Genomic DNA, 23,942 nt, shown 5'->3' with positions numbered 1-23,942 from the left:
TGCACTCTTATCCTCTATCTTATTTAGCTCCTGAACATTTACATAGTCGCTAATTTCTCTTGATATTTTTTGACAATTGTCATTATTTAATGTTTACACTTGTACACAGTGCACAGTTTGGTTTCTTTCTACCGAAGTTAGAATTCCTCGTATGTTAAACATACCTGGCCAATAAAACTGATTCTGATTCTAAAAAAGGTACCATGAACAGTATTTGCTTTATAATTCAGTGTGTGGCCACAGACTGGGGGACGATATCCGATGTTCTGCCGTGTCTTTATAAATCAATCTTCCATTAATGCAAACTTAAAACTCAGTCTTCCTGTTGTCTTTACTTCTTCAATCAGTCCAGGTTCCAAACCACTTCTTAATGTTCACGTAAGAAGAGAATTAACCAGCAACTGATCTGGCAAAATGTGTCCAAAATACAAAACGATGCATGAGAATGGGATGTCATAGTAAAGTACAAATACCAAGAGTTTACATTGCACCTTCTCAAAAGGATTTCAGTTTTTCACAGCTCCAGAAACGCTCTAAAGAACCTTTCCTGCTGATCTTACAGGTGTCATGACAAAAAATAAATACACATTTAAAAAAATCCTCCAATTAAAGCTCCTGAGCTGCTGAGAACATTCACACATTTCTGCCAGTCTTCTGTTGAGGGGTTCACATTTAATCACATTTTTCCACATGTATTTTAGTTATTGTGACATCAGGTTAAAGCTCAGACAGTTAAAAAATAAATAAATAAATAAGTGTATTGCTGAATATCGCAATACAACCAAACAACCTTGGTCATTTCATCCCTGTTTTCTCTTCATTGCCAAATAAATATTGAGATTTGAAACGACGTGGGGGTGGGGGGGGGGGGGGGGGGGGTAATATATCAGCCTTCTTCCTTTCAGTCATTTGGTTTTCATTCCCTCGTCACGCACAATATCTCAGACCCAGATTGGGGTTTTTGTTATACAAACACAGCTGCATTGCGAGCAGAAATAATCATATTGGCTGGTTAAACCTCAGCAGGCAAGAGCCAACAAACCATTTTTATTTGTCTCCACACCCTGCGAAAAAACTTAAATGTCAGCAGAAGGAAATATCACTGATTAAAGTGTGAAACAAAACGGGGGGGTAGAATCGATTGGTGTGGAAAATATGATTATATGACATCATTAAAAAAAAAAAAAAAAAGAATTGTCAAACATCACATTCAGGAGTTTAAATGACGGCTTCTTTGTACCTTTGGGACGTCGTCACGGGAACAGCGACTTTTTTTTTCTGGTGTATTTTCTGTGCTTCGGCAGCGTGGAAGAGCTTTCACTGTTACTCTCGTTCACTCAGCAATGCTCGAAGCGAGTGAGACGCCACCTAGTGGACAATGACAGATCGAACTGCATGACATTGGGATTGGAAGACGAGCTTCTGTCCCGACTGAACTTATTTAGTATTGTATTTATTTTCCGTTACATTCACGAGGCGAAATCTCCATTTACTTGGGAATGGCAGAAATGCTGAAAATGATGTTGTTTTCCTCTTGGGCCACTAGTGGGTGCTGTTGTTTGTTTACATCGTGGAACCACTCACACATACCTGTGGAGAAAAATACGCTAAAAAAAACAACAACAATGGCGAGAACATGGACATTCGTATGGACAGACCAAGTTGGATTGTTATGATGGTGACTGTCAAAATAAAAGTACCACGTTGAATTGTTATTACGGTGAAGGTCAAAATAAAAGTACCAAGTTGGATTGTTATTCCGGCGACTGTCAAAATAAAAGTACCAAGTCCCAGGAGAAAAAGGGGTCATGATACTCTGGAGGCAAACATTGTTATTGTCCAACGTTTAACGCCGGCATTTTCAAAAAGTTCCACTCTGGAGCCCTTATAAAAAAAGTTTTCAGTGACGGACACACAGTCACATCTGTTTCCATGGAGACAAAGATTTAAATGTCGCCTAAATGACAAACACTGTCAAATCTATATCTACTGTCTTCACTGTGACTGATTAAACTGTACAAAATAAAACAATATTAATGTTGCACTGTCCAGCTGCTCATTAACACGACGGTCTCATCAGCCAGCCACGGCAGGAAGCATATAAGCGGTGGAAGACGTTAGAAAGAAACTGTGCACCAGAACAGGGAACCAGGATGATTGAATGGACTTTAATCGCAGCGCGGCCTGATGGGCCGCTCACTCTATTTCCACAAAACTGCTGATCTGCAGGGATTTTTCACAGACAATCATTTCTGGGAGTTTACAGAAAAGAGTTTGAAAAAGAAAGTCTCCAGTGTGCAGCAGTGAGGCTGCCTTGTTGATGCCGGAGGTCAGACTCAACAAGGCTCAGATAATCTGCTGTCACGTTTTCCAACAATAATTCAAGCTGCAGGTGGTGAAGATACATGAAGATGTTTTTGGACACTGGATGATATTTAGCACTATGGGAGTGTTTGAACACGACGCCAAGCCAGATTACAATATAAATGTTCATTATTACAATTATTTAAATCAAATAGTGAAACAGATCTATATTGTTGTTGTATTTTTTACTCCAAAACTAAAATATTTGTATGTAAATGTATAATAATTAGTGCCGTCAATCGATTAAAGACTTTTTACAAATTAATCGCACAATTTTCTGTCATTAATTTGGGATTAATCTCATTGTTTTTCTCCTGAAGGCTGAAGCTTGTAATGGATATTTATTCAGGCAAAACCATGGAATTAATTCCGACTCAACACACACTATATTAGACTAAATTTAAATTCAATGACTTTCTTTATATATACGTCCTTTTAGCTTTTGCTGAAGGCGATTTCTCTCTAAGATCGGCAAAATAATAAAAACATAAATTAATTAATAAACATCTAACATAAGTCTGGGTTTTGTTGGAGGGCAGCTCCACCACTTTGACCCTTTTAATATTTCTAGAAACAAAATGGTGAAATTGTTCCATGAACTAAGTGGCAATAATATACTGTAGTATAGATTACATTATATGATCATACAAATGATTTATAGAGAATATAGAGCAGAGCCAGGGAAAGAGAGAAAGAGGAGAAATTAATATTTTACTTGCAAGTATTTCCTCCAGGTTCACCAGTTTGGTGGCTCCTGGTCAGCCAACATGGCAACCTGCTGTTTTGCTGCAGGATTACTTCTGTGGTCGTTAAATTCGGCTTTTCAAAGTAAAGCTAATGACTTTCACTTTCTCAATCAGCCGTCAGGGAACTTTTTAAAGTGAAACTTTCTGCTTTAGTATTATTCCACTTGGTATTGTGCTGCTCTGGAGGCACGGCGCTGCAGAAACGCTGCAAATGCTGCAAAAAAAACCCAGAAGTAAACAAAACTACGTTAATTACATTAAATTCTTTTAACGAATTAAATGTTTCAAATCAAATTAAATTACCGCGTTATTTTTGACAGCACAAATAATAATATATAAATGTTCTTTTTTGACAGGTTTACAAGTCATAAACATCCCAAATACAGTACATCAAAATCGTTTTATAGATTCATGTTTTTAAGATAATAGATCTGGTATTATCTTTTTCTTTATTGCGACATTTTTGCCGGTTCTGTCGGTCAAATACGACAATAATGGAGGTTTTTTTCCTGTGACGCTGTAGCAGCGTTCTGTTGTCACACAGTGACACCCAGTGGTCCCATCTGGTATTTACCACGATAACTTGATACGTCAGAGCTGCACGAGAAATCGAAGAGCAAAAAATTGACAAAAATATGGCTAGATAGTGTGGAAAATACTGTAGTGAGCTCTGTGACTGGTGACTCTCCAATATTCCTTCCAGAAGGTAGAAAAACACCGTTTTCAATTCAAAAGGAGAATTTCTCGGTTTCCTTTCACCTTCCGAACCAGAAAACTTCTGCCAGATGGCATTGTGTGTGTGTGTGTGTGTGTGTGTGTGTGTGTGTGTGTGTGTGTGTGTGTGTGTGTGTGTGTGTGTGTGTGTGTGTGTGTGTGTGTGTGTGTGTGTGTGTGTGTGTGTGTGTGTGTGTGTGTGTGTGTGAAGACGTCTCACTGAGTGCTTCAACAGAGTCCGTCCCGGTAAATGGCTCTCAAGACGCAGCAGAGTTGGTTTTTGACGCTTCGCAGACGCCACACATCAGTCCAGCTTCCCGGCTCACAGGGAATGATCTCCTCTCTTCCATCCTTTTCATTTGGCTTTCAGTCAGACTTTCTTGCACAGTGGTGGAGCATTGAGCTCCCTCGGGTAACAAAATCATGGAAAAACACTTTTATTCTCATGAAAGCATATTTATCCTTGAACTTCTCGTCTAAAATGTAATTATATTTTCTGTATTGTACTTTATTCTGTGTAGTGAACTCGAACAGAGAAACACAACTTTTACCACCGCCGGAGTAAACAATTGTTTTGTGACGAGATGGACAAGAAGGACAGTGTTTCCTCTAGAGTGTCATCGCTCCATATTCTCCTGGAACCTGGTACTTTGACAGTCACCGTATTCATAATCCAACAATCCGCTAGAAGGTCCGCGTTCTCCCATTGTTAATGTTTAGAAGGTATTGTTCTCTAAGTTTGTGTGTGTGTGTGTGTGTGTGTGTGTGTGTGTGGGGGGGGGTTCATTTTCTACTAGTGGCCAGGTATGGTAACTACATCGTCCTGCCACCTCGGTGTAGAAGGACATATCTGTCGTAAAAGTGTATTTTCACGTGAAACATCACGTAAACGTCCTTAAATCACACAAGGAGTGTTCTAACAGCCGAGTTCTATGAAGTTCCACCTTCTAATTACCCATCATGCTTGAACACAGGTGAACCGTAGACTGTAAAGCCAGTGTGTGTTGATGGACCGCTGACCTCTCCAGGGATTGATTCCAGCCTCCCGGTTGAGATGATGAAGAAAAATTAAGAATGTGGTAATTATGTCCAGCGCGTCTCGTTCTCACGTAGGTATTGAGCTTCTCTAATGTCTAATCTGGAAGTGCGGCAAAGAAAACACGAGTGATGGACACAGACGCTTGAGGGGTAATCATGTAGGGCCGTACACAAGAGCAAAACGTGAATTCAGGTTCAGCCATGTGGATTCAGCAGATATCTTATGAACGTACATGCGGAAGAAGAAACATAAATAATAACAGCCATCACCGTTAAGAGTATTTAGAGAGTCCATCCAGTGAGATGAGCAGGGGAGTTGCTGCATGTATCCCCATTAATTCCCCATTAATCAGGCAGGTGGGATGAAATCCATCTTCCTGCACATGAGTAGTTGTTATCATTCCTCAAGCGCTCGCTCTCCTCGCCGTGAGTCTGAACCAAACTTTTCCACCTTCGTTAAACACCTCAAACCCGCCAGTGCCGAGTCAGCGCTTTGAGAAGAGGAAAGAAAAAAAGAAAATCGCCCTGAGCTGGAAGCAGCAGACGGATTAACTGCGGCGCGGTGGCACTTAATGAGCGCGAGAGGAAATTACCAGCAGGTTCGTTAAAATCCCGTTTCAGCCGGACCTTGAAGCCCGACGGCCGGCGAGGCTGCGGCTTTAAGCGAGAAGCGCTGCGGGACACGGCGGCGCAATCAACCAGGTATGGATCAGAGTCTGACAAAGTGGCACGGCTGCCTGACGGAGCGAGGGTCACTTCCTGCAAGGCCTCGTGGTCCACATTGACCTGTGACCTCAACTCTCTGGTCAAACCTTCACAAAACCTCCATTTGTTCTTCACAGCGACCTGTGAAGCTGCAAAACTCACTTTTACCTCGAAACTCTAAACGCTTTTGCTGTCGCTTCCATCCTGGATTCATAAATTCAAACAGCTGGACACAACTTCTCCACGTCACGCCAGGTCTGGGCAATTAATCGAGTTGGAAAATGATGAGAATCGTGAATTGCTGCAATGTGGGAAATGGCTAAACGGCCCTAAAATGTCATTTGAGAACTCAACCCCACCAAACAAATGCAGTATATGAATAATTTGTGTCGGGAAGTCATCGTTACCAAAAGAAGAAACACAATAAACTTCAAAAGCATTAAAGAAAATAAATAAATAAAAACCGCACCAGTTGATTTGGACTACAAACTACACTTAGTTTGACGTCTCTCAATTTTTTGGGGGTCAAAGTGAAGGTGAAGGAGTAAAAACTGTTGTGACATCAGAAGACTCTCCGCCACATCACATCGTCTGCCCAAGCTGCCAACAGGACAAGGGAAGGGAAAGAAATAAACAAAAACAACAAAAAAACGTGAATGAGCGTTCGGCTCTGCACCTATGGGGAGGGGCTTGTTGTCATGGGAACATGAAGCCCCGCCCCGTTATCACTCTCAGGACCCGTTTACACAACAACAGATTTTACAAGTTCCACCTTGGGAACCATTAGCAAAAAAAAAAAGAAACCCCCGCAAAAAACAGCCTTTTCAGTGGTTTTGACGCTCAGAATACAACAAATCATTTTCACTGAGACCGTTGCCATGGAAACGGGGCCTCAGCTGCAATGTGTGAATGAATATAGAATATATCGGACTGATTTAAATTGAACATTTTTGTTGACTAGAACAAAACCAGGATTATTTACTTAAAGGTAGACGACTTTATTCTACTTGTATTGACATTTTGTATTGATTTTATTGATCTTTGCACTGATTATTGTTGTAAGTACAAAAATATATATTCAGTCGTTCAAAATCCTCATTTATGCATTCCGAGATAGCATGTGAGGATTATTGGGATCTTATTGAAATATGTAGAAAAGATAAAAAAGAGTGGTTGCATGTTTTTTGTTTTTTTAATTTTCAGCCCTACACTATACTAGAAATGGAAATAAAAGAATAATAAGTCAATAAAATAAAGCTGTAAAAATACCTTTACTTTAAGATAAATGCAATTACTGTACTTTAAAACAATACACATGATAAGAGTAATTAGTTACATCACTTATCAGGCAAACCTGCAATTTTTAACTCCGTTTTAAATTTCCTGAATCACACCAAATATGATTATTTTTATTATTATTATTATTAAGAAGATGCAATCAAGATTCTTACAAACTGCCTCCAAATAATAATATTTAAAAAAGATTAAAGTCTAGATTTTTTTAGGGGGGGGGGTACTTATATGTACTGCACTATTATAACTAAAAATGCACCTTTTTTTTTCACATTGATGTTAATAGATTTCTGCTTTTTTTCCCAGCCTCACACACACACACACACACACACACACACACACACACACACACACACACACACACACACACACACACACACACACACACACACACACACCTTAAATGAGAATAAAAATCTCATTCCGAGCTGAGGTCAAAAGTCGGCAGCCCTGGAGGTTGTTTTAATTTGAAAGTCGTCGTCTGGTATTTTGTGAGACGCACTCATTCGCCGTCTGGCAGAGTTTCTTTAGACGACTGATATCACCTGGGATCGTTCATTCATTGTGAGCAGCAATCGGTTTTCCTCTACACACACACACACACACACACACACACACACACACACAGGCCTGGCTCCGTCACTTCTTTTTAAAAAAAGCTCTGCACTGGAACCCCGAAAGTCACCAATTGATCCATCATGTCCCGTCGGTTGAATTGATCCGCTGCTCGGAGTCTCTGCTTATCGTCTGACGACTGTACACGGGAGACAAATAGTCTCCCTGTCATACTTTTATCCAGATTAAACGCAGATTAACTCCTTCCTTCCATCCATCTTGCGTAATCACTTCCTGTTGTCAGGATCGGGATGTTTTCCATTGTATTTAATATAAGGCTATAGACAGGCTGAACACAAAGAGACAGTTTAAATTCAGTTTGGACTTTCATGCATCAAGCTGGTCTTTTTCTATTGTGGGAGTCTGAAACAATCCTGAATAAAACAAGATGTAATCTGGGGACTGAAATCCTCTGCAGGTTTGGATCAAGAATCTCGAGCTAAAGTTAAGCGGTATAAGGTGGTTGGTGATTATAGTGGTGCTACAGCTTTGTTTGTTTTGTTTGTCTTTGTTTTACCATAGTGTTTTCTTTTATGTTTTGTAATCTTGTGTGTTTTTATGTGGGACAACGGGTGTAAATTAGCCTTTTCGCCTGTACATTAATATACACTGTCTTGTTCAAATAATCTAATCAATGAAACACACTTTTGACGTGTTTGGAGTTCTAGAGTTCTGACGAAAATGAAAATTGAAACATGTCAAAGGCGTGTGATACTGACATCATGCTACATGCTACATGCTATAGAACTTCAAAGCTCATGGCAGCACATGTCTCGAATATCTTTTCTGCATGAAAAAAGCTTTTTGGCATTTAATAAGTATGTGTACTTGGTGTCAGATAGTAACTTTAAAAAACAAACTACTTTCATGAAAAGAAAAAAGCCTGAAAAAACTAAACTACATAATGAACTCGTGGTACTTTTTAGGCGCTCAGCCTTGAAGTCGGGCTAAATTTGGTATTTCTGAACCGTGAGGCGACTTTTTAGAGAGAAAACCTCCGTCTGATCCTCATTGCGCCGTCTACCTCTTTATCTTTACAACAGGAGAGATGCGACGTCTCCGTCTCACCCATTGACGGATTCAAACGGTCTAAACTTCACTGATGATATTCATTTTTATTTTGACATTTTCCATCCATTTAAGCTATTTTACCTTTTCAAAAGTTAAGGATTTGGACCATTTTTAGCTCATTTGGTCCCTTGAAAAATATTGCAAACAAAATAAAACATTTAAAATGCTTGTTAAAGCTTCAGGGAGCCGCTACAGAGGAGCTGAAGAGCCACTTTTAAGGTTGAACACCAGAGCTTTCCGGTTCAACGTTAAACGTCACCGTAAGTAAACTAAAGCGCCTTTAAATGGCCGACCGCTGGCTGAGATTTCGTAATTCGTCTCGCCGCGCTCTCCCTCGTCAGTCCCGATGACGGCTTTACGCCGTCGCCCAGCTTCCTGTAGAAGTCAGACGCACCGTATTTGCATTTTAAAAAAAGTAAACAGTCTTTCAGAGTAAACGACAACTGGGAGAGAATGTTGCATCTCTGCAGGAGAAAACCTCGTCTTATGCTGCGCGTCCTCCGCTCGCCGTCTGTCAACCGTAGATGTGAGAGAAATACACCTTCAAACAACCACAACCACAACAACAACGGAAAAGTACCTGACTAAAAGTACATCCCATTCGACAGATGTTTCATGCTGTGTTTATAAGCCTTTCTTTTCCCCGTTTATATATATATTTTTTTTTTATCACAGATGCATTCAACAGGCTCCCCTGTGAAGACTGTTTTGGTGATTTACAGGTGAAAGTGTGTCTCTGCATGTTTTTCTAAAAAGGAAAAGCAAGAAGGGAAAAAAAAAACCAACAACTAGGCAATCTAATGAGAATTCTCCTCACAAAACGGTAAATAGTCTTTGTGTGGTTGCAAGCAGCTGCAGGCAAGAGTCAAGCGGAGCAAACATCAAGAAGAGGGAGGACCGTTAGAATAAATAGAACGTAATGTGGCGCTCTCTGGAGACGCTATAGAGCCTGCAAGCAAAGGAAGCTCTGTATGTAAAGAAAAAAAAAAGAGAGAGAGAGAGAGCTTTTGTTGTCGTCCGTGGGGGAAGCTGCTGTGTCTGTTATCAACGAGGCATCAAGTCAGCGGAGCATCATTAGTCCGGAAAGCCTGGCTGAGAAGAGGAGACCTGCTGCTTCATCCCCTCGCCACAATAAGAGCACAGTGAAGAACAAAGCGAGGCGCGCGAGAGGAGGAAGAGTCAGAGAGGTGATTTTACTGAGACGAGGAAGAAATCAGGGTGAGACGAAATGGGGGTAGGGGTGGGGGTGTCGGGGGGGGTGGGGGGGTGGGGGGGGGGGGGGGGGGGGGTCAGATGAGGCCGGTGAGGAGAAACATGAGCGATCATAATTTCTTTTTTTTACTTCATTTCACTAAGGAAAAGCCTTAAGATATAATCTTTCTTTTTTTTTTGGAGGGAAAAGCTTCAATTTAAATGAAAGTCCAGTTTAAGAATAGCAATTACAATTTTCCATTGAATGAAAGTTTTTTTTTTTTTTTTTTTATTCCCTCTGGGAGATGGAATCCTGAAGTTCTACTGATATTTTACATATGTAAGTTGTGTCTCGACTTTGGGGAGTCTGAAGACGATGTGACGAGTTCTGGCTGGAGACGGAGATCCGGGCGCAAGATGACCTTGTAAATAAATACATTTCAAGGTGACAAAAAAAAAAACTGTAACGGGAAAAAGCTGAGGCTGGTATTTAGTTTGGCTCTGGGTGCCGGAGAGGAACAACAGGTAGATGTGATGAAGGTCCGTGTCTTTCAAGGCCTCCGAACGATCTGCAATATCAAGCGAGGGACCATATAAGAAGACGGTCTTCTATTTGTTTTTGCTGCGATGCATCGCATGTCAATGACACATCAACAGTGCGACTCTGTGGCTGCGGTTGCCAGATTGGCTGCCCCCCCCCCCATACACTACATGTTAAGGCCAGTTTACAGTGTGCTTTAGCCGGGTTTTCCCACTGGAAGGCTCTGGAAATCTGGCAACCCGATTTCCGAGATCGCCGTCCACAAACGGCGGAACGAGCGCCGCTCACAGTAACGTCCATCAGGCAGAAATACGGTACGTTAAGTTCACGCTCGCCCAAAATATGAACGAGTTCCTGGTTGGACTGGATTGGAGCTTGTTGTCGACCAGTTTTTGCCCGCAGGCCTTGTGTTTGACCCCCCAGGTGTAAAGGCCAATAAGAAGTCGTTCAAGAAATAAAGTACCGATACCTGAAAGAATAAAGAAGACTTCATGAAGCACCTCTGGGCGACTCAACTCAAACCCTCTTCATTTCATTTCTCCAGATTTTGCATTTCCCTGCGTGGCGGTTGATCCACCTCCTTATGTAAAGTGACCAACGCAGCCCCCCCCCCGAAGTCTTATCAGTGGCCACACAGCAGCAACACGCAGCGCTCCACTCCACCTCGCTATCACACCACATAGAAGCCAGAGGGACGTGACGGGGCTCGTAGAACCCACGTTATCGCGCAGGCCATAAAACGCCGCCGTCACGGCTTCCAGGCCAATTTCAACTTCTTCCTGTCAGATGATCTAAAAACAGCTGAGGAGCCCCTCAAACCCTCAAACCCCATTAATATGAGTTGAAAGCAGAGAGACGGCCTGTTCGTTCAACGGCCAAGAGAACTTTGAGCGTTTTTCTTTTAGCATTGCGAAGCCTTATGTTAAAAGCCACTCGCCGAATTGGGTGCATCTGTGAGGATCCACATCAGAACGTCGACGGGCGTCGAGCTCGGTTCGTCTTTCACCTGGCGGCCGACGCGGGAGGGAAAACTTTCCTCTCAGAAGCAGATTCTACTTTTTTTTTCATGTCGTGCACAAATCAATCTCGCGGCGTCACAATCAGGCGAGAGACGATCTGCTCTGGTTCAAAATGTTGATAAATTGCCGCTCGGCTGGACGCGTCTTTTTTTCATTTATTAATCCGGCGTAGGACGTGGGCTCGCCGCCGGCACAGCGTTCCCTGTTGTTCGGCTCATTTACACACTGCGACTGTTTCCCCATCACTGGCTGCTGGTAGCTGAGCAGCTCTGATGGAGCTCTTAGGAGAGCGCCGCTCGGGAGGCATTATTAATTTATCCTCCTTTAACCACATTTTCTCCAGTCCGTCCGGGAACCGGTGACGTTCCTTATCGCAAGGCTGGATCTGGAACCTCTGCGGACCGTCGCCTGCGTGTTTCACCACGACGTTCACTCTTTTAGAGGCTCACGTCTGTTCACGAGTCCGAAATGTATTTTGCTTCGTGGTGATTAAACAAACTTCAGACTGAAGCAAAAAAAAAAAGAAAAAGACGTTGAATAAATATACCGCTGCCTTGCTTCTTGTTGTTTCTATCGTCTGACTCATTTCCTCTGTTGTATTAAAATCCTCTCGTTAAAAATATGCCCCTGTATATTTTCAGACCAAGTCCTGCTCAGTAAAGTTTATTTTTGAAGCAGATTTAAAGTGGGAGCAATAAAAACAAAAATGTAAGAATTTTATAAAATCCACTAAAAGTGGGAAATGTATTTCCCGTTTTTATTTTTACTTTTTAAAGCATATCCAGCTTTTTTTATTTACACTGTGACAATGATGAAGACAAAATAAATAAATAAATAAATAGTGTTGAAAACATCGTCTGAAATATAAGATTTGTTTGATCGTTTGAATTTTTAGATGCGCCTGTATAATAAACAATCCTACAAGAATATTTTAAACAATTATCTCATCAATTTCATGACTTTAAAGCCCATGATGAATATTGATTGTGTGTGTGTGTGTGTGTGTGTGTGTGTGTGTGTACTGTAAAATACTGTAACATAGAATGCTTAAAAAAAAAAAAACCTGTACATATGTATATTATGGGGAAGGCATAATAAGACTAAATGATCTTTTCTGGTCCTTTTCATTCAAACTATGGAGGTTTGCAACGAAGACTGTTTATTGTTTATTTTATTTTATGCACTTACCTCCCACCTGCCTTGTGGTGGAAATAATTCATCGGGATGAGGGCCGTGTCGCCGATAAGAGGGGCTTCCTCCATTTCCCACAAGTCATTGCACCAAACTGACCACAAAGGTAAAAGTTTAGCTTTTCCCTTCGTGTCGCCTGCAGGAGAACCGGAGACCGATTTGTGTAAGGGAGGTGAAAAATAAAAAAATAAATAAAAATGCGGTTCATTCCGCCGCGCCGCCGTGGACGTGCCGTATCGCCTTGCTCAGGTGGATTTTGAAAAGACATTAGAAAACGGTAGACAGCCCAATCCATTACAAGGCCTCTACAATTCCATTTTCCTGAGCTACAGTGGAGCCTGAGGAGAGAGCCGGTGCTCCAATCTACCCCGGGCCGGCTAATTCTCTCTCAAACTATGTACTTACTGACAGCAGAGGCTGTGCAACACTCCAAAAGAGCAACTGGGATTAAAAAAGAGACAGGGAAAAAAAAAAAGGTCTGAGCGAGGGATTTTTCTGACTCGAATTTATTGGAGTCTTGAAACATCTGGCTGCGAAACGTGGAGCTCAGCTGATGAGCCAGTTTTAACCTCTGGCCTTTCCCTCACGCTGACATGGTGCTGCAGTTTGTGTCAGCAGATCCAGAGCGTTGAACCAAGGGGTTTTTTTCTCTCTTTTTTGTTTCAGTTACTCAAAGGAGGGGAAAAAACAAAGACTAATTCAGGAACAGATGGCTCCTCTTGAGAACGGCTGATGGGTGCGATTCAAATTAAAACAAAATGAATTATGCGAGGTGTTTGATTGAATTGCGCCCCAGTCGGGTTTTTTTTTTTTAAAAAAGAAAAATGTGAGTGGATAACATTGTGGCTCTGCGGTGACGAGCGGACTCCGTGTGAAAATGGATATTTGCTTTCACGACGCTCTGGGATTTGAGGCTCCAGTTTCCATCTCAGAGGTGAAGACAACGGGTACATTGGGGGAGGGGGGGGGCGTCGCAGCGGCTGCTCTGCTTTCACCGAGTCGGGTGGTCTGGAGCCGACGCATCACCTTGTCTGCAAACGTAAACATCTGAGACGTCATACGTTTAAAAAAATAATTCTTAAAAAATAAATTTATTAAGACACCTTTTTTCAATGCTATTGTCACTTCAAGCTGCAACAAACACAAACTGTTTGTCGGGAAGGGAAAACAATTTTAGTCCGTCTTTAGTTGAAACCTGAGTATCAGGAGATCATTAATGAAGGAGAAGGGACCCGGGACAGAGCCCTGGGGGACACCAGAGGAGAGGGGAGACAGGCCAAGGGGTGTGTCCAATAGTCCAATGGATGGTAATCTGTGGAAGACGATGGAGTGGGAGACGTGGAATCATCTCGTGAATCATCTTCTTTAATGCTTTTGTCCCATTTTAACACATTTTAGCTGCATGTGTCGAATTACCGTCTGTGTCCCCGTCTGTTGCCAGGTCGTCTTTGTCGAGACATCCGGTAACTTTCCTGGTTTCTTCGTGTTGTGCACTCCGCTTGGGTTTTGGGACTCTTTCACATCCTTTCGGATACGTCTGCGCTCAGAGTTTCGCAATAAACTCTTTCAGTCTTCAGTTTTGTGCGAGTCTGCTTCTGGCTTCGCCACGATCCTCAACAACGTGTAAATAAAGCAGAAATGAGCCAGGAGTTGACGAGTCCTGCGCTCCGTGCTGCAGGCTAGATAAGTTCAGGCTTACTGTATTATGTTTACATTTGGTACCTTGCATTTTGATGTCGAATAACATGGCGTTATGACCCCGAAGAGGGAGGGAACATATTTCAGGACATGGGATTTCTTTTCACAAAGGCCTCGTCCAGGTGTCCAAGACAAAAAACCAATAGGTGTGGCAGCGGCCCAACCCTATACAGGGCTGCCGAACCAGCACCGACACCAGGCTGCGAAAGAAAACACAAACCCAGACAAGAGCCGGAGAGGAAATCAAAAGCGAAAACACTCCGGCTAGTGCAGACACGCCAAACCCAGTCTATTTATAGGCAGAGCGGAAAAAAGAATGAATCACAATTTTTAAAAAATCCCAAATTACTGAATCCACTCACCGCCGGGAGTAGTCCCAACCTTTTAATATTATATAATTGATTTAAGAAACTAATGGCCACAACGCCCTCACTCAGAGTCACTGGATAAGTAGGAACGGGGGCCTACAACAAAGGACTGGGTGCAGGAATACAATACTTGTTCTCGCGTCAACGCCACGGTGAAGCCACCCTGACCGGGTGGTGCTGAACTGGACAGCTCCTGTCCACCGTCACCGGAGCGACGACCTCAGAATGACCACGGTTCCCGTCTGGATGGTGGGAAGCCGTCCACACCAGGTCCTTGTGTCCCACTGCTCCTCCTCGCCCCAGTGGCTTTACGTCTTTTCTGTACGTCTCGCCAGGCGTGACAGCGTCCAGATCAGCCCGCCGGCACCACTCGCACCCTGCCTCCCGCCACCTCCTTCCTCATTTTCACCAACACACCCCATACCGTCTGTTTTTAGCAATGTTCTGTTTTCGTATATCGAGTAAGTACGTACAATTCAGGCAACAATGCATCAATGATAATAAACTGCCGACGGACCTGCCTTGTACAGTGATAAATGTTATGACATATTAAAAAACTTCCACCAACATGTTGTTCTCAGTGTGCAGGAAAAGGTGTTTAGACTTTATGGAGTGTCGATGAAATAGATTTATCTGGTGTGTTTTGTTTATCCGGCTGCTGAAGTAGCTCTGATGCCGTCGCGATGAAGGGAGATATAAACAAAAAACAAAAAAACTCTGCAGTAAAAAGCAGCAGGCAGAAGTGGAGGGATGTTTCCCCTCCTACTCGGTCTGTAGGATGAAAACAGTGTCAGGAGTAAAGCATCTGTTCCAAATCAGCAGTCTGAAGAGAGACATTATCCTATACGCTACTTTATTCCTGCAATTTGTCTCAATGCGATTCCTTTATTCCTCCAGCACAGTTTAATAAAAAAAAATACACTCACCGGGACCCGGGGGACCGTTTTATAAAATAAAATAAAATCTATTAACCCACTTGTATCATTTTATCAAACTGAAAAACCACCCACCCGCCTTATTGCAGTTTTATGTCGGCAGCATAAATTGAAACGGCTCGGTGGAATCCAGGCTCTTCATAACAGGCCTGGATGAACCACACGTGTTCTTTAGTGTGGTGCAACGCCATATCGGTAGGTAGGCGGGTGAAGACACATTATAAAGTCAACCAAATAGAACGCAACTGGAAAGAGCAGGAAGAAAACGACAGCAAAAGCAGTCAAATGAGGAATTTATTGGAAAAAGAAGTTTACGGAATCATCTTAAAGTGCCCATGTTCCGTTCTGTGCTTTACTTTATGTCTTATACCCAGATATTTTTATATTTTTATTTCTTACTTTTATTACTATTCTATTGTATTTTATAGTATTTGGATGTACCAGATTGCTGCAACAAGACAATTTCCCTTCGGGGATGAATAAAGTATCTATCTATCTATCTATCTATCTATCTATCTATCTATCTATCTATCTATCTAAAGGTAATTAGTACAAAAATCTTTAATAATCACGATATCTCAATGAAGGTTTCAAGGGAAGGTGTGTCTCTTTATACTCTTCAACCTGAAGGAAAAATAATCTATATTTTAAGTTTGTTCTTGGTTTGAGACTAATTTGAGACTATTAATATTGGAGCTGCCAAACCCTGCTACCACACTAGAGTTATTGTATTAGTCACGTTTTATCCATATACATGTTTTTTTTAATAACCTGGTAAATGTCATTTTTATTATATTGGTCAATAATAAATCAAATCCTCCTCCTCTTCCTCCTCTTTGTCTTCAACTTTTTTCTGAATGATAAGTTATAAAACTTCGGGATTAGAAAGTTAAAATAATCCAAAAATGTGTCGTTTTACCTTTGAAAAGCGTCACTTAATCTGTTGAAGGTGTTTTTATATGTTGTGAGTTTTTAATATGATCTGAACCGAGTGAAAAATTCAAAATGGCGGATGACGACGGGAGGGGGGTGGGGGGTGTGGTTCCCCAACTACCTAATTCGGAGGAATCCCGGGGAATTCTGCGACGCTATCCAATCAGAACGCGCGTCACCCACCGAAATCGGAAAGAAAATGGTGGCATGTATTGTTTTGCTGTTGTTCTTTTTAATCATTTAACAGCCAAAGCCGGTGCGGAACGTTGCGTCATGTGCGACACGGTTCACGAAAACAGAAGAGGAAAAGTTCCTGAGGTTCAATGAGCTGCGCAGAGTACGAAAACCCCCGTCGTCACGGAAACCCGATGTGGGTGCGGCGTTTGGATTTAAATTCCTCCTTGATGAGTGTCTTATAAGACTCAGAGGAATTTTCTTTTGAAACCGTCAATAAATCACCCATTTGATTCCCTCCCAAAACTTCTGTCAGCGTCTTTTTACGAGAGTCCTTTGCGTGCTTCTGTTTTGTGGTTTAATAAGTTATGGTAACGGTGCCGCGGGGGCCCACAGTCACGTTCGGCGTGAGGTCCAGGACCATTGACGCAACGCTGGTTTTCTCCCTCGGTGCTTGAGGGCGTGAGTGGCTGTGATTACTTGACGTGTTCAGGGTGTACTCTGACTACAATCATAGGTATGCTGGGATCGTGGCTTCAGGCACAAATTGGTGCTCTGGGTGTCCAAAGTGTCCAGTGCGGGGGATGGGGGATTTTAAACTGATGGTTTAAATTGTCTTTTTTTCTTTGAAGGTAATAGCTTCTTTTCATTGGTGATGGTTTGCACCTGCACCCATATCTGCACCTGTTTTTGTTATTGTGACATCTTTTCTCAATCCTGGAAGTTTTCTAATGGGAGTGTTAAAGACGACACCACTGGGTAAAAACACCTCTTTCTCTTTTTTTGGACTGAATTCACACACACACGCATGCATGCAGAGAACAATATACTGTGAAAAACAGTGAGACGACCGGAATTAGTTTGTGGAACGCATTGAAATTGAAATTAGCATAAAAATGAGATTTGGACATAAATAATGTGATATATTTGATTTGAACAAACATCAACATGATGGTTTTGTATTTGTGTTTTGCAAATACTGTACATAAAATACACTAATGTATCTGTAAAACTGTAAATATTTAGAAAATTGGACATGAACAAAATAAAAGATGTAAAGTGATTGAAAAGAAGGTGCAGAAACCGACTCTGTCGGATTGGAAGTTTATTTTTGTAGGGAGTATTTTTTTAACTATTACTTTTGAATGAAATAAAAAAAAAAAAAAAAAACATGACCAACAGGAGAACAGAAACATTCTAGTGGACAGACCACCAAGTTCAATTGTTATTACGGTAACTGTCAAAATAAAACTACCAAGTTGTATTGTTATTACGGTAACTGTCAAAGTAAAACTACCAAGTTCAATTGTTATTACGACAACTGTCAAAATAAAACTACCAAGTTCAATTGTTATTACGACAACTGTCAAAATAAAACTACCAAGTTCAATTGTTATTATGGTGACTGTCAAAATAAAAGTACCAAGTTGGATTGTTAGTACGGTGACTGTTAAAATAAAACTACCAAGTTGGATCATTATTATGGTGTCTATCAAAATAAAAGTACCAAGTTGGATTGTTAGTACGGTGACTGTCAAAATAAAAGCCCAACGCTCCAGTCGCCACGGTAGCGTCTCCCTCCAGGACAGCGTTGAGGACCCGAGCGCCTTCGCTCACCAGCCCCTCCCTCTGGGGATGAAACAGGAAGTGTTGGATTTCCTCAGGGCACCGCGCCAGAGCCTCGACCGTTTTATTAAAATGTGTTTATGTTTGCATGTATTCTCTCGAAAGACAACATGAGGTTAGTACAAGGTCATAAGAGGAAACAGCACAAAGTATTTGTGTTCCACTTGGACAATGTGGAGGTCTGTGTGACATCATAATAAACTACTTCTATCTTTGAAACATCAGAATCAGGAATGGAGGAATTCTTTACCAACGCAGCACAAGCTGCAGTGTTTCCAGCTCAGACGCAACACGCAAACGATTTGGGACTATTTTCAGGGAGTTTAGCGTGGAGGAGGACGGAGCTTCACGGAGGTGTGAATCGCGAGTTGGCGTTTTAAAACAGTGTCGTCTGGCAGCAGAGCTTCTGCCTCGCTGGACGACGGCTTCACAAACATTCACATCGATGCTTTGTGGTGTTTTGAGCATAAAATCCGTCCAAACAGCAGCACGTGTTGTCATGAAAAGTCTGATAGCATGGCTAGCGCTACTTCCGTTAGCATGCTAAGATGGCTGCAAGGGACTTCCTGACTCATGACTCCGTGTCCGTTCCAGAAATCCACTCATTTCACCAGAAGCCAGAAGAAGCTTCACGGATCAGAATCCTCCGCAGGTTGGATCCGAAATTTCCAATCCATGAATTACGTTCATATCGTACCCACAGATCAAATTCAATCATTTTACTTTCGTAGCTTAAAGGTAGGCAGAAATGCAGTCTGTGGTGTGTTTTGATAATAAAAGGGGCAAATTTTAATCCAAACTGGAGGAGAAGTCGGCCAAAGAAACACAGAAGATGAGAAACTAATAGTTGTGATTTCTACCAGCATTCACACAATTCTATGTGTTTGTAAACAGACTGGAAAAGGGGCGGGGTTTCTTTCCCCATTTTGGCTGGGGGCGTGGCCTAATTTGCATACCGCTTCAGTGTGTGACGCAATTTGCACATGTGAGAAGATCAAAGGCAACATCATACTGTCTCACAACTAACTTTGCCTTTGATGATCAAAGGACCATTTGCCTCTGGTCCTTTGATGATCAAAGGACCATTTGCCTCTGAACTGCTCAACTTCAGCCAGCTTGTCACATCCACCGGATACTCTGATCGTGAGAGCAGCATTTTTCTGTTTGGCACAGTTTTACCAGCAAATATCTCAACGGCGATTACATTATCTATATATATATCAATATATATATATATACTATCACAATTGCATATTGCGACAACAAAGACATAGCATCTGCTGACATAGAAGCCTCAGGGTGAGTATTTTTTAATGCTGAGTGATTTTCATTTGTTTGTGTGAGTGCTACTTCTGACAATTGTTTGCATTTTGTGACGGACATCGGCTCCTGCAGTCCAACGAATCTGAACCGTTCAAGTAACAAATGTTTTGGTTTTATTTTACAGATATTCTGCCTTCGTTTCAACAAACACAAGAACAAAGATGTCTTCAGGATCGAAGCAACAAGCAGGTCAATCAGGAATGGGAAGCAAACCGAAGGAAGTCCGGCTCCGGCGTGAGGACGTGAAACACGACCGCAAATGTAGTATGGAGGCGCATGGAGACTCCAGTAAGTTGCAGCATCGCTTCAACAGCTTGCAGGAGGAGGAGGAAGAGGACTGGAGGAGCAAGGCCTCTGCTTTAGAGAGGGAAAAGCAGCAACAAGCCTCTGAGCTCCAGGTGAAGGACCGACTCCTGAGACAGCTGCAGGAGGACCGGCAGAGCAAGGACCGCAGCCTAAGAGGGCTGACGGAGGAGCTCCAGGAGAAGGACGAACTTCTCAGTGAGATGCAGGAGGAGCTCCAGCAGAAGGACGAACTTCTCAATGAAATGCAGGAGGATCTCCAGGAGAAGGACGAACGTCTGAGAGAGACGAAAGTGGAGCTCGGGTGGACGGAGCGTCCCCAGCGTGAGACGGTGGAAGAGCTCCAGGTAAAGGACCAACTCCTCAAAGAGACACAGGTGGAGCTCCAGAAGAGGGACAAACTCCTCGCAGAGCTGATGAAGGCGCTCCAGGAGAAGGGGGAAGTTGTGAAAAGGATTAAGAAGGCATGTCGGGGGAAGGACCGACTACTCACAGAGACGCGGGAGGAGGTCAAGCAGAAGGACCAACTCCTCACAGAGACCCAGAAGAACCTCCAGGAGAGGGACCACCTGTTCAGAGAGACCCAGGAGAAGGGCCGACTCTTCAGAGAGAACAAGGAGAAGGACCGACCCTACAGAGAGACCCAGAAGAACCTCCAGGAGAGGGACCGACTCTTCAGAGAGACCCAGGAGAAGCTCAGGGAGACCCAGAACAACCTCCAGGAGAGGGACAGGCTCTTCAGAGAGACCCAGGAGAAGCTCAAGGAGATGGATCGACTATTCAGAGAGACCCAGAAGAAGCTCAAGGAGACCCAGGAGGAGGTCCAGGATAGGGACCAACTCTTCAGAGAGACCCAGGAGAAGCTCAGGGAGACCCAGGAGGAGGTCCAGGAGAGGGACCGACTCTTCAGAGAGACCCAGGAGAAATTCAGGGAGACCCAGGAGGAGGTCCAGGAGAGGGACCGACTCTTCAGAGAGACCCAGGAGAAGCTCCAGGTGAAGGACCGACTCTTCAGAGAGACCCAGGAGAAGCTCAGGGAGACTCAGGAGGAGGTCCAGGAGAGGGACCGACTCTTCATAGAGACCCAGGAGAAGCTCCAGGAGAAGGACCGACTCTTCAGAGAGACCCAGAAGAACCTCCAGGAGAGGGACCGACTCTTCATAGAGACCCAGGAGAAGCTCCAGGAGAAGGACCGACTCTTCAGAGAGACCCATAAGAAGCTCAAGGAGACCCAGAAGAACCTCCAGGAGAGGGACCGATACTTCAGAGAGACCCATGAGAAGCTCAAGGAGAGGCACCGACTATTCAGAGAGACCCAGAAGAAGCTCAAGGAGACCCAGGAGGAGGTCCAGGATAGGGACCGACTCTTCATAGAGACCCAGGAGAAGCTCCAGGAGAAGGACCGACTCTTCATAGAGACCCAGGAGAAGCTCCAGGAGAAGGACCGACTCTTCAGAGAGACCCAGAAGGACCTCCAGGAGAGGGATCGACTCTTCAGAGAGACCCATAAGAAGCTCAAGGAGACCCAGAAGAACCTCCAGGAGAGGGACCGATATGTCAGAGAGACCCAGGAGAAGCTCAAGGAGAGGCACCGACTATTCAGAGAGACCCAGAAGAAGCTCAAGGAGACCCAGGAGGAGGTCCAGGATAGGGACCGACTCTTCATAGAGACCCAGGAGAAGCTCCAGGAGAAGGACCGACTATTCAGAGAGACCCAGAAGAAGCTCAAGGAGACCCAGAAGAACCTCCAGGAGAGGGACCGATACTTCAGAGAGACCCAGAAGAAGCTCAAGGAGACCCAGGAGGAGGTCCAGGATAGGGACACTGTTTTGTAGTTCCATCACACGTCTCACACACACACACTCCCTCCAACTCTCTCTCTCTCTTTCCTCTCCACACACACACACACACCTACACACACCAAGCTGTATATAGGTAGTTAGAATCTGTGTTTTATTTGTTTTCATTGTAAATAAATATAATTGTTGGAATCATACTTGCTGTTTTATTAATGAGCACAAAGGTGAATGAAATGTCGACCTCTTCTGTGTCAAGAACTCCAAAATCCTTCAACCTTGACTGTTAATTCTGGTCATTGTAATTAATTTGACTATTAATTCAAATTCCTGATTAACTGTTTAGTATGTCTTATGAGACTGATATAACTGAGTTGGCTATCATTTCCTGTTTAGACAGGTGGAGCTCCGAGGTTCTGATACAGATCAGATTAAATTTCAATAACATAATTAATAACTATCTATGATAATTATTTATCATTATCGATAGCCAACCACAACATAAATAGTGATCCTTATGAGGTAATAAATCCCTACAGAGACATCGCGATAGAGAGATAGAGAGACAGAGAGATCTATAGATTTACATATATATATATATATATATATATATATATATATATAGTGTACCGAAACATCTGTGCGGAGTATGGTCTGGAAACCCCAAGGTCACAGTGGGAGACCCCCCCAAAGGTGGTGGAGAATGACCGAGCCAAGATCCTGTGGGACTTCCAGATACAGACAGACAGGATGGTAATGGAGAACCAACCAGACATGGTGGTGGTTGATAAAGGGCAGAGGAAAGCCGTGGTGGTGGATGTAGCAATACCAAGTGATGGAACATCAGAAAGAAGGAACATGAGAAACTTGAGAAATACCAAGGGCTCAGAGAGGAGCTGGAGAGGCTTGGAAGGTGAAGGTGACAGTAGTGCCCTCGGGGCAGTAACCCCCAAACTGGAGGAGTGGCTACAGCAGATCCCTGGAACAACCTCGGACATCTCAGTCCAGAAAAGCGCAGTACTTGGAACAGCAAAGATACTGCGCAGGACCCTCAAGCTCCCAGGCCTCTGGTAGAGGACCAGGACCCTCAAGCTCCCAGGCCTCTGGTAGAGGACCAGGACCCTCAAGCTCCCAGGCCTCTGGTAGAGGACCAGGACCCTCAAGCTCCCAGGCCTCTGGTAGAGGACCAGGACCCTCAAGCTCCCAGGCCTCTGGTAGAGGACCCGAGCTTGGAATAGAAAAACAGGTGACCGCCCGCGGAGGGCGAGAAGGGAATTTTTTTTAAACATATATATATATATATATATATATAGCGAGAGAGAGAGAGAGAGAGAGAGAGAGAGAGAGGTGGGGGTAGGGTTAGATGGATGGATGGATGGATAGATAGATAGATAGATAGATAGATAGATAGATAGATAGATAGATAGATAGATAGATAGATAGATAGATAGATAGATAGATAGATAGATAGATAGATAGATAGATAGATAGATAGATAGATAGATAGATAGATAGATAGATAGATAGATAGATAGATACTCTTTTACCATGTTCCTGCTTGAATTCCAGCCTCAGGTCATTCGTCTCTCGTTCTTTCTTTGATCCTCTGTTTTCTCCGCCGTCCTCATCACCCACTTCTAATTAATACCAGGCTGGTTTCTGTGGAATTCCACTCATTTCTTGTCTTTTATTTCCCTCCTTCAGCCACAACCATCCAGCTGTGTCTGCACCATTCCCTCAGCAATTGTGTTTTGTTTTTTTGTTTTTTTTACTGGTTCAGACCCACAAGAAAATCCTCGAATTCACTCCGAGAACGAGGCGGCGGCGCGGTTTCTAGTAGCTTTACCCCCAACCTTGAACCTGACATGATGCAACTTCTCATTAGAATAATGACTCTGGACATAAAACAGGAAGGGCTTTGATTTCCCTCCTCCTCCCAAACAAAAAATTAATCTAATTCATATTGGGGTTCAAATACTCACTTAGCTGGAAAACTCCAGAAGAGCATTGCTCCCTGCAGGGAGAAATGTTCACTTATTGTTCACTTATTAATCAGAAACATGGTTTGAATCACAGGAGAAATAAGGACTCCAGGGAGGAAGAACAAGGAATGGAGGGAATCTCTGTGCTGCAAGTGTTGCTGTGTTTTGGTTTTTTTTCATTCCTGGGAAAAGCGCCAGCTTGTGTAATTTGGGACTTTAGTTGTGTGCGCAGCATGTGGTGTTTAGCGGCATCCAAGCCTCTTACCAGCTTTTGACTCACATAAGAAGAAAAGAAGAAAAAACAAAACAGTTGAAT

The sequence above is a fragment of the Blennius ocellaris genome (genome assembly GCF_963422515.1).
Source record: "Blennius ocellaris genome assembly, chromosome: 8".
Lineage (NCBI taxonomy): Eukaryota > Metazoa > Chordata > Actinopteri > Blenniiformes > Blenniidae > Blennius > Blennius ocellaris.
The sequence above is the reverse complement of the archived record's forward strand: the minus strand, read 5'-3'. Positions refer to the sequence as shown.